The following is an 18,246-nucleotide window of genomic DNA, read 5'->3' as shown; positions in this document are numbered from 1 at the left end:
AAGATGAGTAACACTTTTAAGTAGGTCAGGTTTGTCTGGAGTGCCACGAAACAGTCAATGGTGAGTGTAGAAAGTCAGAAGCTACAGGAGAAACTGTGGCTCATCTCTTTTGAAGAATGTAAGAATTCTAAAAGTAAAGTCATTTTTAGAAATTAAAAGTTTGTAGATTCCTATAAAACATGTATTTGAAGTTACACATTAAATATTACAAACTCAAAATGTGCTTTTTATATTAAATTTACCAGTCACTAAAGGACACCTCTATTTGTTGCCTAGAACAATTACGTAGCTTGCTGTTAGAAATTTTGTTATTGTGGCATAGTTTAAGTGTATGGTGACATTGAATAGTACATAATCCTAAAACGCACATGGGAAGGGGTAATTTTAAATAAATGTGAATTTGAAAATGGGGAAAAAAGCAAAAAAACCCCTCAAACATGTAGTTTAATGTATTGTTTCATATAAACAAATGCAGGAGTCTTGACAAAAGAGCAGCCAATAAAAGTCAGTTTAAAAGAGTGTTTCCAGCCTTGTCTATGGCATAGCTTATATAGTAGAGGGGGGGATTTGTAAGCGATAGAGGTCAATGGATGGAACTTTTTACTAGGTGCCCAGGCTGATGTGTTTATAAAAAGATAAAGAAGTATAGAATATGTTCTATGGGGCTGTGGTGAGGTGTGGGGGAGGGGTGTCTTAGCGGGCCCATGCCGAGGCATCCTGTGCCCCTGAGCCACAAGAAGGTATAGTATAGAATAGATTTTATTCAAGGCATGGGGAGGGGAGTCAAGAGGGTAGTAGAGGCAGAGAAAGGCAGAGAGATGGAGAGTATAGAGAAGTAGAGGCTGGCCATGGCCACGTAGAGAGAGGGGGGGAAGGGAATGGGAGGGAGCAGGAGAGCAAGAGGCAAGAGATAGAGGGAAGAGAGGAAGAAGGAGGCAAGCAGCCCCTTTTATAGTGGGCCGGGCCTACCTGGATGTTGCCAGGTAACTGTGGGGAAGAACTGTGGGGTGGAGTTTAGACAGAATGCTAATACAGGCCATAGTGACTCTTTCTTTCTTCCTTTCTTTCTTTCTTTCTTTCTTTTTTTCTTTCTTTCTTTCTTTCTTTCTTTCTTTCTTTCTTTCTTTCTTTCTTTCTTTCTTTCTTTCTCTCTTTCTCTCTCTCTCTCTCTCTCTCTCTCTCTCTCTCTCCCCCCTCTCTCTCCTTCCTTCCCTCCCTCCCTCCCTCCCTCCCTCCCTCCCTCCCTCCCTCCTTCCTTCCTTCCTTCCTTCCTTCCTTCCTTCCTTCCTTCCTTCCTTCCTTCTTTTCCTTCCTTATACATATTCACTTTACTCATCTTGTTCACTGCCCCTCTCCCGGTCACCCTCTCCTTTCCCCATTCCCCTCCCCTCTTTTCCTCTGAGTGGGTGGGGGCCCCTGGGTATCCCCCAACCCTGGCACTTGAATCTCTATGAGGCTAGGCACTTCCTCTCTCACTGAGGCCAGACAAGGCAGCCCAAATAGAAAACATACCACTTACAGGCAACAGCTTTTGGGATAGCCCCCATTCTAGTTGTCTGGGACCCACATGAAGACCAAGCGGCACATCTGTTACATATGTTGCAGGGAGGCCTAGGTCCAGCCCATGGATGCTTTTTGGTTAGTAGTTCAGACTCTGAGAGTCCCTGGGGTGCAGGTTAGTTGATTCTGTTGGTTTTCCTGTGGAGTTCCTAGCCCTTCAGGCCCACAAAATAGTCATAAGAGGCAGATGGAGGGAGGGAACAGGGGGATGGAGATGGGAATGGGGATGGGGGTTCAGGATCAGGTATGGGGAAGGACAAGAGAGATAGTTAGATGGTCATTAAAATGAATAGAAATCTGCAACTGAAGGGGGTGGGGGTGGGGGCATCTCCAGGATGAGACAGAGACTTGGGATAGGGAGGAGCCCAAGAATCAATGGGGGTGACCTTAGCTGTGACTCACTGGGGATATGGATCCTCAAGAGGCCACCTCCGTAGCCAGGCAGGAATCCCAGTGGAGTGATAGAGATACCAACTTACCTACAAAACGTTCAACCCACAACTTATCCTGTCTACAAGAAATGCAGGCACAAGGGATGAAGCAGAGACTGAGGGAATGGCCAACCAATAACCAGCCCAGTTAGAGATCCATACCATGGACAAGCACCAATCCCTGACACTATTAATGATACTCTGTTATGCTTGCAGACAGGAGCATGTTATCCTCTGAGAGGCTCCACCCAGGAGCAGACTCAGACAGATACAGACAGCCATAGCCAAACTGTGGGTGGAGCTTGGGGAGAATAGAAGGATTACAAGCCTTGAAGGGGATAGGAAGTTCACAGTGACTCTTAAAAATATTTTGTGTATACTTTCTTTTTTTTTTCTCTTATTTTTTTTATTACGTATTTTCCTCAATTACATTTCCAATGCTATCCTGAAAGCCTCCCACACCCTCCTCCCCCCACTCCCCTACCCACCCATTCCCATTTTTTGGCCCTGGCGTTCCCCTGTACTGGGGCATATAAAGTTTACCTGTCCAGTGGGCCTCTCTTTCCATTGATGGCCAACTAGATCATCTTTTGATACATATGCAGCTAGAGTCAAGAGCTCTGGGGTACTGGTTAGTTCATAATGTTGCACCTACAGGGTTGCAGATCTCTTTAGCTCCTTGGATACTTTCTCTACCTCCTCCATTGGGGGCCCTGTGATCCATCCAATAGTTGACTGTGAGCATCCACTTCTGTGCTTGTTAGGCCCCAGCCTAGTCTCACAAGAGACAGCTATATCATGATCCTTGCACCAAACGCTTGCTAGTGTAAGCAATGGTGTCATCGTTTGGAGGCTAATTATGGGATGGATCCCTGGATATGGCAGTCTCTTGATGGTCCATCCTTTTGTTTCAGCTCCAAACTTTGTCTCTGTAACTCCTTCCATGGGTGATTGTTTCCAATTATAAGAAGGGGCAAAGTGTCCACACTTTGGTCTTCGTTCTTCTTCAGTTTCATGTGTTTTGCAAATTGTACCTATATCTCACTATACTAAGTTTCTGGGCTAATATCCACTTATCAGTGAGTACATATTATTTGAGTTCTTTTGTGATTGTGTTACCTCACTCAGGATGATGCCCTCCAGGTCCAACCATTTGCCTAGGAATTTCATAAATTCATTCTTTTTAATAGCTGAGTAGTACTCCATTGTGTAAATGTACCACATTTTTTGTATCCATTCCTCTGTTGAGGGGCATCTGGGTTCTTTCCAGCTTCTGGCTATTATAAATAAGGCTGCTATGAACATAGTGGAGCATGTGTCCTTCTTGCCGGTTGGGACATCTTCTGGATATATGCCCAGGAGAGGGTGTATACTTTCATTAGGAAAAAAAACCCTCTTGACTGCAAATAAGATCTGGCTTTCTGATGTGACTGTGTATGAGATGTGGGGCGTGGATAGGTTACTTCCCTTTCCTATCAATGTCAATTTAGCAGATTAGCCCCAAAGAGTCTCCATAGCCTGTCAGGCTAGCATTCTATGACAATGACCGCGCGCACGTGTGTGTGTGTGTGTGTGTGTGTGTGTGTGTGTGTGTGTGTAAGCAAGCATTTTGAAATAATGCTATTGGTTAAATTCTGAAATAAAACTACCCATGTGGCTCATTCATTTTCTATTTCCTTGCACACAAATGATATATATATACATACACACACATACATATACACATATATGTATATATATACACACATACACATACATTATATATACATACACATTATATATACATACATTGTGTGTGTGTGTGTATATATATATACATATATATATATATATAGTATGTGTATGTATATATCATCTTTAGTAATCCCTGAAGAGGATGTGTGGTTTGTAGCACTAGTGTATTGGGGACTGTCTGGGAATCAGTTTTTACATCAGATTTAAAAAGCAAAAAATTTGTTATTTCAAAAAACAAAATCACTTGTATTCTACTCTAATGGAGTGGTTAGAACAAGGCTACACAGCATTCTAACATCAGTATCTGGGGGGAAGTGAATTAAATCCCAAATTGTGGACTGCCTTGATGTGCTTTTGAAACTTTGCCTAGTTATCTATAAAGTTCATTATTGTCACTCAACACACTGTTAGCGTAGAAACACAATCATACCACACTGTTAATTCTATCAAATAGTAATTGTCCGTCTCTTTTACAAAGCGTTCATTTTTCACAGTAAATGGGAATACGTCTGATCAAAGTCACTTTGGATGGAAGCCATCTTAGGATCCAATCATTCATCACGTGAAAATTGAGTGGGCCAAGCATCTCTGCATAGTGGGCATGCGCGGGGTGGGTGGGGGTGGAGAGTGGGCTGGCACACAGTGCTGTGTTTGATGTTGACAGTCCAGAGCACTGGTGAGGATGTGGGAGACAAAAAAACCACCCAATGCTCATTTCCTTGTCTCTCCCTTTGAGTCAATAGCTATGGGGGGAAGACCATCAGTACTGACAGTATATGTAGATTAGTTTATACTGTCACCTCTAAAATGACCTAAAGCGACTCAGCCTTTTTAGCAAATGTCTACTCCGATGTGTGCTCATATTCCGAGTGAAAGTGTGGGTTCAGCCAGTGCTTCTAGACGGAGGGAAATATTGGAGTGATTTCTGTAAGATCTTGTAAACTCTGGGCAATCCTTAGGTGCTTCACGTCACCTTCTGGAGGGTTTTATAGTTTAATGTGAGATGTCCCTTACAGGTTCATGTGTTTGAACTTTCAGACCCCAGCTGGTGGCACTGTCTGAGGAGGTTAGGTAACCTTTAAATGCATCACTGGGTAATTTCTCTAGGTCCTCCATTGGGGGCCGTGTGGTCCATCCAATAGCTGACTGTGATCATCCACTTCTGTGTTTGCTAGGCCCCAGCATAGTCTCACAAGAGACAACTATATCTGGGTCCTTTCAGCAAAATCTAGAGAAATTACCCAAGGAGCTAAAGGGAACTGCAACCCTATAGGTGGAACAACAATATGAACTAACCAGTACCCTGGAGCTCTTGTCTCTAGCTGCATATGTATCAAAAGATGGCCTAGTCGGCCATCACTGGAAAGAGAGGCCCATTGGACTTGCAAACTTTATATGCCCCAGTACAGGGGAACCCCAGGGCCAAAAAGGGGGAGTGGGTGGGTAGGGGATTGGGGGGGTGGGTATGGGGGACTTTTGGTATAGCATTGAAAATGTAAACGAGGAAAATACCTAATAAAAAAAATTAAAAAAAAAAGAAAAAAAAAAGAAAATCAATAAAAAAATGCATCACTGGGTACAGGCCTTAGGGCTTATAGCTCTACCCTGCTTCCATTTTGCTCTTTGCTCTGCTTAGAGTTAAGCAAGTCCCTGTAACTATAGCATTAGTCACTGCCATGCCATGCCTGTCGTGACTGCATATGCTCAAATGGAGCAAAAGCCAAGCTCTCCCTCCTCCTCCTCCTCCTCCTCTCTCTCTCTGAATGTGATATTTTATTTATTATTGTTATTATTAGTTTATTTATTCACTTTACATCCACCCTGCTCACTGCCCTCCCAGTCACCCCCTCCCATAACCTTTCCCTCCTCCCTCCTCCCTCCTCCCTCCTCCCCTTCTCTTCTGAAGCTCTCCTCTCTTGTGATGCTTCTTTTCAGGGATTTTTATCAGGGATGAAAAAAAGTAGGAAATACCGATGATCAGTCAAGTCCAAGTTCAGAGAGGAATTCCTCTTTCTATACCGATTTTACTGGGAAGCTTCCTGGCTTGTAAGTAGGGGTGCTGGGACTTGAACCCAGGTCCTCTGCAAGAACACCAGGTGCTTTTATCACAGAGCCATCTCTCTAGCTCTAACAAGGCTTGCTTCTGTATGCAAAATTTTGAATGGGATAATATAAAAAGAGTTTTTTTAAAAAAGCTTGTAATAAATGGACAGCACTGTGAATGATAAAGCTCCAGATGTTTCATGACCCAGGTTGCTGTGTTTGCAATTCCGAAGTCGCAGGTGATTATGTCCTAAGTGTTGAGAAAGTGGCAAATTTTCAAATAAAGACACAATCTTCCTTTGATTTGCTTAGTAGATTAATTAATGGGAAATTGAATGTCTACTAGCACTCTGTTTTCATACGCAACCAAATCTAGTTTTGGCTTCGGGTGATTACAAACATCTTCTTGGATGCTACTGTCAATCAATGGCCAGTGGAACTTTCGAGTCATTTGGATTCGAATCAGTGGTTTGTCCTGCAAAAGTCATATGAATCCCTTGCCTCCTCTTCCTCCTCATAACTAAAGCAAGCCCTACCACCCCATGGATTTCCAAAATGCACAATCGCATGCCCTAGAGTCTAGGGAAGCTAGCTTTAGAGGCATGTAATACTAAAATTAACAGGAATAGAAATGAGAACATGGTTCTAAAGGGACCCACAAATGACTGTGATCAACCAGCTCTGTCTTTGGGAGTTGAAGAGAGAATCACCTGGAAATGCCTTAAATCAGGCCGTGAGGGCTGAATACCCTGGGTTGGGCGCCGGGGGAAGGGATGCCACTGCTACAGTTTGAATCCGTAATGTCTCCTGTTGAGGCATGTACAGCTTTAGACTTGACCTGACTGGGGTGGCAGAGAACAAAGAAATGGCAGACACTATGACATGAAGCTGGGATGAAGCCGGCTGTGCCCATGGATAGAGCAGCACCAGCAGCCACCTGCAAACTCCTTGCTAGTTCATCTCATACAGTCTGTGAAGGGGGCAGTGTCAGGCTGCAGTCATCCAGGGTGAGGAAGTATGGCCGATACATTCATATTTGGGTGAGGGAAGTCTTTCTCACTCTCTTAGGGGACCTAGGGGAGGCTTTGCCATTCCCGTGAGTCTGAGGCCCTGGCGACCAAGACATGGCTGTACACATATCAGCAGTACACACTCACAGGGTTGTCACCTCTTCCCTTAGTCTCCTAGTGGTGGAGTTGTTTTAAGAGGCTCTAGCACCTTTAAGAGGTAAAGCTTGGCTAGCAGAAGGTCACTGGGTCCAGGCCTTCAGCTATAGTTCAGCCCACCCTTTGGCCAAGTTCTCTCTGCTTCCTATCTTACTGAGATGTAAGCAAACTGCTCAATGCTCCCACCGCCATGGGCAAGAGCCACTCCGTCCTTTATACCTTCTCCATCTTGAAACTATGAGCCCAAATAATCCTCCCTCTGCTGACTCGCTTTCGTTGGCAATGATTAAAGTAACTGCTATGATCTTTCTAGGCAGGGGGGATGTGAAGGTGGCTTGGAAGGGACTTAAGGAATTAAGAGTAGTTGCTGTTAGCAAGCATTTAATAAGTATAGCAGAAGGCTGAAATACGTAGTTGGGGAAAGCCCATAAATACTGCGATAAGGACTTTATGTTGTAAGCAGTAGAAGGTTTTTTTTTTTTTTTTCTGAAGAGAGATAAAAGTCACATAGTGTGTAGTTTAGAAAAGACAGCCCTAACGAATGCAGGTGATTCATGCAGCCTCATGAGAGCCAGGTATGGCTGTTCACGGCTATTGATTGCTTCACCAAGTACATTCTGTGAATTAAACAGGAGTAAAAGATAGAATAATTATAACCACCTTTTCCCTCTTCTTAGTATAGCATGTGCTGACCCTTGTTGTTTAAGATGCCCAAAGCCTGTGTTATGGTCATTCTCCTGCCGGCAGGCAGGACAGCAGCAATGTCATAGTTCCGCTATATCACACCCACACCTCTGTCTGCCATGACAACGTGCTCTGAAGGGGGCCAAAAATTTATATCTAAACGTTCCTTCCTGATTCCCAGGAGCCAAAGAATCCCTTCACTACCAGAAAAACCATCCCATAATCTCCAGCTGATGCTGAAGGATGAAGATGCTGTAGTGCTGAGCCAGTGTCCGCATCCCTGCCACTGCTCTCCCTGTCCTCACAATCGAAACCACTGTGGTTGGCATGTGACCCTTAGAAGAAAGGGGAGCCCACAGGCCACGCACTTCTAGGTTTAAATAGTCTGGGTGAAGACTGCTCATGTACCCCCATTCGTAAGCATTTCTCTTTGACAGCATGGGAGGGAGGACTGTGTATCATGAGTACAGGAAGTCTCACTTTAAACCTTTAGCCCTTTAGTGTTCTGTATGGTCCTAAGAGTGATTACCATGGCTGTGCTGTCCATTTTGAATGAATGAACCTACTAAGTACATAGCAAAGCAAAGTAAAAGAATCAGTAGATGTAGTGGATAGATAACAAAACACCATCCAATTAACCGAGCACTTGAAGCATCCAGCATGACTAGATGCAACATGGGTGAGAGAGGGTTAAATCAATCTTACAGCTCTCAGAACTTCACTGAGGGAAGTCAAGGCAGGAACTGAAGCAGAGGCCATGGAGGAATGTTGTTTCTTGGTTTGCTCCTCATGGGTTGCTCAGCTTGTTTTCTTATAGACCCCAGGACCACTTGCCCACAGGTAGCACCACCCACGATGAGCTGGTCCCTCCAATATTATCATTAACCAAGAAAATGCCCTGGCAGACTTTCCTACAGGCCAATCTTCTAATGACATTTTCTCAATTGAGATTCTCTCTTCCCAGATGTGTCTAGATTTGTACCAAGTTGCTGCCCTGCACAGTCAGTCATGCTAGAGTTTCTGAGCAAAGGCTCTGGGCAGAGCACACCATTTTCTCTAGGGATGTTCTTCCAAGCTCCATTTTAAAAAAAGATTGATTGATTGATTTTATGTATGTGAGTATACTGTAGCTGCACAAATGGTTGTGAGCCTTCATGTGATTGTTGGGAATTGAATTTTAGGACCTCTGCTCATGCTTGGCGGCTCTGCTCACTCTGGTTAACTCTGCTTGCTCAGTCCCTGCTCACTCCAGCCCAAAGATTTATTTATTATTATACATAAGTAGACTGTAGCTGTCTTCAGATCTCATTATGGGTGGTTATAAGCCACCATGTGGTTGTTGAGATTTGAACTCAGGACCTTTGGAAGAGCAGTCAGTGCTCTTACCCACTGAGCCATCTTGCCAGCCCCCAAGCTCCATTTTTATGGGACAAACAACAGTGATCTCTGTTGGGAATGGTTTTCTTCCACCTGTTCTCAGACACAGTATCAGTCACACACTTAGCTGCTCACTCTCTCTTCCCACTACAGAGTTGTGGGGCCAGCCTGCCCCAGGAACAGAAGCTTTGGAGGAGACAAAGAAGGGCTTCCTCTCTCTGAGCTCATGTTCAACAAGCTTAAATAGTATGTGTCAACTGACCGATATAATGTGCATTACATTCTCATGTTAAGACAGGCACTTCTGGGACTGGAGAGATGGCTCAGCAGTTAAGAGCACTGGCTGCTCTTCCAGAGGTCCTGAGTTCAACTCCCAGCAACCACATGGTGGCTCACAACCATCTGTAATGGGATCTGATGCTCTTTTCTGGCACACAGGTGTACATGCAGACAGAGCATTCACACACATAAAATAAATTTGAAAAGAAAAAAAAAAGACAGGGGCTTCTGCATCTTATTATTTGATTACATTAATCTTACTAACATTTTAGCTGTTTTTCCTTTCTGTCCCATGACATCTATTTAGTAAAATTATTTAGCACAATATTTATGAGCTTCTATTAGATAATCTATTAACTTTATTCAAAGATTTTATAATTCTATAAATGTAGCAAGCCAGTATGGTACCCCTCCGGGTTTGCCTGTAGTCCTTCTGGGTGTTCCTTCAGGGCCGCTTAGAGCCTGGGTACCCAGTAGCTGCTGCACCTCACCCACCTGTTTCCCTGGACAGTTGGGAAAGTTAAGACAGTTAAAGGGCCCCTTTCTTTTCCTCAGTGAAGGGAGCAATAGCACAGGGGAAATCTGATAGCCATTCCAGCTATTGATATTTTTTTCTTACAGAACAGGAGATACTTCATTCCAAACCTTTGAAAAAAACAAAAACAAAAACAAAAACAAAAACAAAAACAAAAACAAAAAACCAGAACTAGGGACTGTGGAAGCAGGGAAATTGTGTACTTGCAAACAGAGATCGGAAAGAATTCTTACTTTGTATTTTCCCCATATTTTCTTTAATAACAGCTAAACAAACTGTAGGCACAGGATTTCCTTGTGGGCACAGAGCAACAGAACTGGGGAGGGATGCTAACTAATCAAACAGGACCTTCCCACTCAGATCCGAAGATACTCAAGCTTTTACATTCATGTCTCTTTTGCACTAATGTAAACAGCACTGCTTACAGTCAGACATATTTCCTAAAATAGTAAACATTCCAGGGTTTCCATGGAGAGATCTGACGTGGAGGCTAATGCAAGAATGTGTTCTGAATGCTCACGGAGAAGGAAACCCTTACAGGGATTTGTAGCCTAGGCAACACCAGACAACTTCATATAAGGAGGTTTGCGCTTTTTTCTTTCTTTCTTTCTTTCTTTCTTTCTTTCTTTCTTTCTTTCTTTCTTTCTTTCTTTCTTTCTTTCTTTCTTTCCTTCCTTCCTTCCTTCCTTCCTTCCTTCCTTCCTTCCTTCCTTCCCTCCTCCTCCTCCTCCTCCTCCTCCTCCTCCTCCTCCTCCTCCTCCTCCTCCTCCTCCTCCTCCTCCTCCTCCTCCTCCTCCTCCTTCTTCTTCTTCTTCTTCTTCTTCTTCTTCTTCTTCTTTTGAGAAGCTTTTAGTTCCTCTTGTTAAGCTGATGAATGCTGAACTGGAGACTCATATAAAAACCCTCACTCAGCATTATCCGCTCCCAGTCATAACCTTCATTAGTAACAGGTCTCAGGCACAAGACCTCGGCAAAAGCAGCCATAGCTCTGATACTTGGAGCTGCAGAGGAGGTAGAGAGTGGGGTTCCATACAGTGTCATCAGCAGGATCTACATGGAATGCTGAGGGCTCTGACAATTGAAGAGAAACACAGCCTGTATGAGGGATAGTCTTTGTCTCTCACAAGTTATCACCTATGAAAATCACTTATGCAGGGAAAACGTAAGGTAATATAGAAAGGAGGAACCATTTTGGACCATGGTAAGCAGCCAAAATTTTGGTCTGTAAAGCATGAAAATGATTTAAGTAAATGGAGACAAAAAGGGGAGACACTGGTTTTTTCATTCAATGGCTGTTTACTTATATCTGGAAAGATAATGATCTAAGTGCTGTCTTAGACCATTTATAGTGCTGTAACAAAAAGCTACACTGGTAGTTTAAAAACAAGAGAAACTTATTTCTCTTAGTTAGGAATGCTAGCATGCATGCCTGCAATCTGTAGACAGACTGGAAGTCTCCTGCTTTGAAAGTCTGAGTTTCCAAATGCTACATTAGTGGTGGAAAGCACCTTTGTTTCTTATAAAGTCTGAGTTTCCCGCTGCTACATTAGTGGTGGGAAGCACTGTTGTTTCTTATTTCTAGCACCTGGAGGCCATGCACCAGTTTGTGTGTTGTCACAAAGCCTAACTTTTGTGGCTTTCCTTGGAAACATCACATTTCTTTTGTTTGTTTGTTTGTTTGTTTCATCTTATATCCCTGAATCATTTGGGGGTGGGGCAGAGCTTTTAGTAATTAGAATAGTTACCCAGTGAAACCCAGTTCAGCTGGCTTGGAACATGGGGGTTTCCCACTTCTCCTTTCTTTGGAAACTCCCTCCTAAGCCAAAATTAGAGATTAGAAACACCACAGCTCTATTGCCACACAGTGGATTCAAAGTGACACTGGTTCCAAAAGAAACCTCTCAGTTCTCTAATAGATAAAAGAGAAAGGTACCCATAACAAAACAAAACGAACAAAACCCTAATACAAGAATACTTGTTCACCACTCTGTCTCTGTCTGTCTCTCTGTCTCTCCTCCCCCTCCGTTCCTCCCCCCCCCCTTTTTATAATTTTTTTTGAGACAGGGTTGCCCCCTGTAGCCCAGGCTGGCCTAGAACTCACAATGTAACCCCAGGCTGGCTTTTAACCAGTGCCTGTCTTCCTGCCCCAACCTCATGAGTGCAAGGATAACACACTGCCATGAGCTGCCATCCCTGACTGGGGTATAATTTGTTTTTTCTTTTAAATTAAACATTAATTTTATAATTTTAATAATAAAAATAATTTTATTATTTTTGATAGATGTTTTCCATTAACCTATATGACTTCTGACCTTTTTGTCTTTTGAAAAATTATTTTATGTGTATGTGTCTTTTGCCTGCGTGTGTATCTATGCACTACATGTGTGCAGTGCCGATGGGAGCAGAAGAGAGCATCAGGTTTCCTGGAACTGAGGTTACAGAAGGTTGTGAGCCATCATATGGGTGCTGGGAACTGAACTGGGGTCCTCTCCAAGAGCAGTAAGTGCTCTTAACGCTGAGCCATGTCTCCAGCCCCCATAGAACTTCTGATCTTTTTACTGAAGGTGTTTTGTTTTGTTTTGTTTTGTTTTCCTGAATTCAATTTAGGGTAGTTCTAGTTTGGTGATTTTCTTTTTCTTTATCTTTTTTTTTTTTTTTTAAGTTTGGTGATTTTCAAAGCACAGCTCTCAGAAGTCAGCAGCAGCACCAAGAGCAGCAAGATCTAGGAATTTGTTAGGAATGCAAATTCTCAGGCCCCACCCCAGATCTACTTACTGAATACAAACAAGGGTTAGGTCCAAGCAATCTGATCTGTATTTTAATACCACCTACCCCCACACCCATATATCTGATGGATACTAAAGTGTGAAACTGTTGTTTCTATTTTAAAACTTCATTTTAAAGCTAGAGTTGGCATCAGAGGGTACAGAGGCAGGTTGCAAAAGGGGGTATTATGGCATTGGCTATAGGGGTCATGCTGATAGCAGATGCCCCCCTCCCACAACAGTGACAGGCGATTTATGGGGTCAGTACTACTGTCGGAATTAAACTTAGTTATCTGGGGCTAGCAAGAATTTCCAGCAGGAAACTCTAAACTCTTTTAACTTTTAAGTGTACATACATACATACATACATGCATGCATACATACATACATACATACATACATACATACATACATACATACATTTGGTAGATGGAGCAGAGTCCAAGATGCCACACTCTTTTTCCACACTCTTCTCACCTTCTTTTCTAGCCTTTCTTTACCTTCTTAGACAAAAGTTCTTTATAAATTTACATGTTACAGAAGGATGTTGATAGTAAGTTCAAAGTAGTGTTTCATTCTATAGGCACTTTATAAGTCCAAAGCAACAGTTTCACATGGCCTTGCTTTATCATAGTGCACACCTGTGGCTTCATCCTTGGACCCCACCTTCTTCTTGATCGCAAATTTGTTTCATGCCTGCTTTCTTTCTTTCTTCCTTTCTTTCTTTCTTTCTTCCTTCTTTCCTTCCTTCCTTCCTCTCTCTCTCTCTCTCTCTCTCTCTCTCTCTCTCTCTCTCTCTCTCTCTCTCTCTCTCTCTCTCTCTCTCGATTTTATTTATTTATTTTATGTATATGGGTACACTGTATCTGTACAGATGAGCCTTCATGTGGTTGTTGGGAATTGAATTTTAGGACCTCTTCTCACTTTTGTTGGCCCCGCTTGCTCGGGTCAACTCGGCTTGCTCAGGCCCAACAATTTATTTATTATTATGTGTAAGTACTGTCTTCTGACACACCAGAAGAGGGTGTCAGATCTCATGGTTGTGAGCCACCATGTGGTTTCTGGGATTTGAACTCAGGACCTTCAGAAGATCAGTCAGTGTTCTTACCCTCTGAGCCATCTCTCCAGCCCTCATGCCTGCTTTCTTGTCCTAGTACAATTAGCCTGTGACACATGAAGGTTTACAGAGCTCTATTTGCAGCTTTATTCTATAGCAGGTTTGAAGTTACTTGTACAAATTTAGAAATTTAAGAAATCATCAATTTATCTACACAGCATTACTATATGAAAGTATGTCTTCATATTGGCTCTGTAGGAAATTTGCTCCATAGGGTGGGCTAATGCCCAGGAATCATTAGACTATGTAATAGTGATGGCAATGGCATATTGGCAGCAAGGAGCAATCCTAGGATGATGAGGTCCCTGGTGACCTTGCATCCTAGAGCTCACCCATTGAAGGCCATGGAAAATGGTGAGCCATCTCCAGGAAACTCATTTGGATGCTTTAGTCTTTCCTAGATAGCTTCTGACGATATTGTTCCTTAGGGATCTAAGACCCAGACAGATGTAAGTGATTTCACCTAAGGTTAGTCCTCTAAGTAGTAACTACTAAGTTACTAAGTTGTAATGAATGTGTTCATCAGTTATTTTAATTCATTCTTTCTTTTTTGGAGACAGGATTTTAATGCAGTCAAGGCTAGCCTCCAACTCACTATGTAGCTGAAGACTGCCTTGAACTCATCTTCTTGACATTATCTCCTACCTGCTAGGATTGTAGGCATGAACCATCCCTCCCAGTTTGTTGTCGAACAAACTACTGATATCGCCCTTTGACAATGTACTTAAAACTGAATACTAGGAAACCCACTCTCTAATTTTCTATTATGTGTCTTCTATAAATTTTAGTGGTAATCATCCTATATCAAATCACAAAAATCCTTGGTCTCATCTTAATTACATATATTGCTTCAGTCATAAATGTATGGGATGCATATGTATATGAAATTGTTTTCTAAAATTCATATTAAACAAGAACTATTTTTTTTTCAAAATTTGTGACTGAGCCATTTATAGAATGTCTTCCAAACTGTATTTTATCTCCCCAATGTCCAAAGCTATTCTGTGCTAAAGAGATGGTTTTCTGTTAAAAGGTTTAAAAATATTTAGGCAATGCATAGCTGAAAAAAAATATATCTTTTTCATTTTACTACCATATACTATCATCAAATCTACAACTCTAAGTGCTCAATTTCATGAGCTTTGGAACCTGCACAAACTCATGTGTGCATCATTCAAGACATGGCACAGAAACTCTTTACTGCCCCAGAAAACTGTCTTGTCCTCTGTCTTAGTTAGGGTTCCTATTGCTGTGATAAACCACCATGACCAAAAGCAAACTTTTATTTGGCTTATACTCCCCCATCTCTGTTCATCACTGAAGGCAGCCAGGGCAGGAACCTAGAGTCAGGAACTGATGCAGAGGCCATGGAGGAGTGCTGTTTGCTGGCTTGCTCCACGTGGTATCTTAGCTTTCTTTTCTTTCTTTTTTGTTTTTTGTTAATTTATTTATTCACTTTACATCCCTATCTGGACCCCCATGCTCCCTGTCCTCCCAGTTCCACCCTTACAAATCCCCACCCCACTACCCCCTTCTTTTCTTCTTAGAGAAGGGGAAGACTCCCTTGGGTACCACCCTACCCTGGGACATCAAGTAGTAGCAGGATTAAGTGCATCTCCTCCACTGAGGTCCAACCAGGCAGTCCAGTTAGGGGAAGAGATCCAATGGCAGGCAACAGAATCAAGAGACAGTCTCCCCTCCAATGGTTAGGGCACCCACATGAAGACCAAGCTGCAGATGCTACAAATGTGTAGGGGGCCTAGATCCAGCCCCTGCATGCTCTGTTTCATCTCTGTGAGCCCCCATGGGCTGAGGCTAGTGGACTCTGTAGGTCTTCTTGTGGTGTCCGTGACCCCTCATGCTAGTTCAAGTCTATCCCCCATTCTTCCAACCCAGGATCACCAGCCCAGGGATGACACCACCCATAAATAGGCCCTCCCCCATGAATCACTAAGAACATGCCCTACAGCAGTGGTTCTCAACCTTCCTAATGTGGCAACACTTTACTACAATGCCTCATGTTGTGGTGAGCTCCAACCATAAAATTATTTTTGTTGCTACTCCAAAACTGTAATTTTGCTGCCTTTACAAATCATAATGTAAATATTTGTGTTTTCTGATGGCCTTGGGTGATCCCTGTGAAAGAGTCATTTGACCTCCATAGAGTCACAGCCCACAGGCTTGCCTATGGCCAGATCTTAAGGAGGCATTTTCTCTTGAGGATCCCTCCTCTCTGATAACTCTAGATTGTACCAAGTTGACATAAAACTAGTCAACACATTTTTCTTTGAAATTAAATTTTCACCCTTTAATCCTGAAATTGTTTCTAACCTCCACCACAATAGATGTATTTTTCCTATTTTTTTTTTACTTCAAATGATTGAAACAATTACATTTTACACAAAATGTTTTGTTTGTATATGGCTTTTTTCATTACCATGTTTTTGAGATTCATGTATGAAGCACACATCAGAGCCAATTCTTTTTCTTTGCTGGACAGTGTTGCACAACTATGTAAAAACATGTTTATCTTACTTTGTTTAAGACAGGATCTCTCTATGTAGCCCTGACTGACCTAGAACTTGAAATGTAGACTCAAGTCCACAGAGATCTGCCTGTCTCTGCCTTCTGAGTGCTGGGATTAAAGGTATGTGCCACCAAGCCTGGCATCCTACCTTGCTTTAAAGAAGTATTCTTTAAATCACAAAGTGTTGTATATTTATTGTTAAAAAAGAACTATAGAATCCAAATGATGGAAAATGAACATAAATATCCATTTTACTCTCCAAGATATAACCATTATTATTAATTTATACATCCCTAGTTGAACCTTTGTTCATATTAAGTCGCCCATATTGTATGTACATCATGCAAGCTAACCAGCATTTCCCTTCAGTGTCAAGCTTTATGGCTTAGGTCTAAGCAGAACCTGAGATGTTAAATTGACACAGCCTTTGGTTTTACCTGTGGGATCTTTCTTACATTTAAAGATTAGGGCTAGAGAGGTGACTCAACTACTTACTGCTTTTGCAAGGACCTGGGTTGAGCTCCCAGAACCCATATGGTGCTCATAACCATTTGGAACTGTTGTTCCGGGAAACCAACTCCCTCTTCTGAACTCCTGGGGCAGCCAGCACACACACACACTTGTAGTGCACATACATATATGCAGGTAAAACATTCATTTACAATATTTTAAATCTAAATTTTTTTAAATTCTATGAAATAAAAATTAAAGGTGAGACCTGAATAGTTCTTGGCCTAAATTCAAATGGTTCATAGCATAGAGAATAAAATATCTTCATCTTGTTCCTTCTACCCCATTTTGTTTCCTTTCTTAAAGGAGCTACTGTTAACTACAAACTGTGATGAAGATGATGATAAGGGTCATAAAATGTTAAGCTTATTGTAATGTTTCTTTTAAATTTCATTTAAGCTTCAAGCTTTGTTATCGAGGCAGCACAATCTTTTGACTAGGATCAAGTTATTTTAAACACCAATGATCATGCGAAGGCTGGCTCTGCTGTGAAAGCTCACTATCGATTTTTCAGGGTAATTTTGGAGTAGTTTATGTAGGAGGAAGTAGGGTGCTCTCTGCCTGTCCATCTGTCATAGTGAGTTCAGAAACTCTGTCTTTAATAGACTGTTGTAGATTTCAAAGACAGATGCTCAGTTTCTTTTGACTTTCAAGCTCACATCATTTAAGGATTTAAAAAAAACGCAGCGGTTTTTACTTGGAGTCCCATTTTATGGTCTGGCTTAGAGGATCGGAATCTGTGTCTTTAGATGAAATTATATATGCAAAGCTATTTGGCATACAAAGCTACAGGATTTTGTTTAGGTGATTAGAACGATCACGATAGCCCTAGCCCCACAGTTTTTGAATCTAAAAGTCATTAGTTAGGGACCCAGAGTTCCTGCCCTGGAGGAAGTTCAAGGGATTCCTGGAGATGCTGTTCCTCCTCTGGTACTTGCCTCTAAAGCCAGGAAGTGAATTTCTTACTGGCAACAGTTTGTGATACCTGCATCTCATCCAGTTGCTGCTCCAGGTTCTCTTATGTGGGTGAAGTTCTATAGGAAAGGATCGGAAGACTTAGTTGTATAATAGTAAAACCAGGTACTAACTATGCCAGTGAATTTCCAGCCCTAATTCTGAAGTACTTGAATTGAAAACACTTTCAAAGAAGTGTCTGTCTCCCTTCTTCCATTTCCAACAGAAGTTGTCTACCAGAACCTGAAAGAGAATTCGTGATACTCTCTCAGGAGGCCTGAAGCTTGACAAAGCCCATTCTCTTGTTAGCTTTAAAATCTTGATCAGATCCAGTCACCTGGTGTTTACTGGACTCTCAGGTGCCTGCATTATACAGGTCCATTTCCCACTTTCAGAAAAGGACAAAACACCTAGGCCTGCTTATCCACACATCACGTGACATTGATAGAAACACTAGTCTCCTTTCTTGTATCAATCCAGTAGTAAGTAAGGTCCAACCTTAGTTTGGTGTCGGCAAACTCTTTCAACCTGCCTCCTCTACTTATCAGGTTCTCCCCAAACATA

At 42.3% G+C, this 18,246-nt stretch overlaps 1 protein-coding gene across 3 annotated transcripts in view; it reads left to right on the top strand.

Moving 5' to 3' along the window:
- Window positions 1-18,246, top strand: part of Pde4dip (phosphodiesterase 4D interacting protein (myomegalin)) — a 198,880-nt gene that overhangs the window by 102,021 nt on the left and 78,613 nt on the right. The gene's annotated exons all lie outside the window — the stretch shown is intronic.

The sequence above is a fragment of the Mus musculus genome, chromosome 3 (genome assembly GCF_000001635.26).
Source record: "Mus musculus strain C57BL/6J chromosome 3, GRCm38.p6 C57BL/6J".
In the NCBI taxonomy this organism is placed as follows: domain Eukaryota; kingdom Metazoa; phylum Chordata; class Mammalia; order Rodentia; family Muridae; genus Mus; species Mus musculus.
The sequence above is the reverse complement of the archived record's forward strand: the minus strand, read 5'-3'. Positions and strand labels throughout refer to the sequence as shown.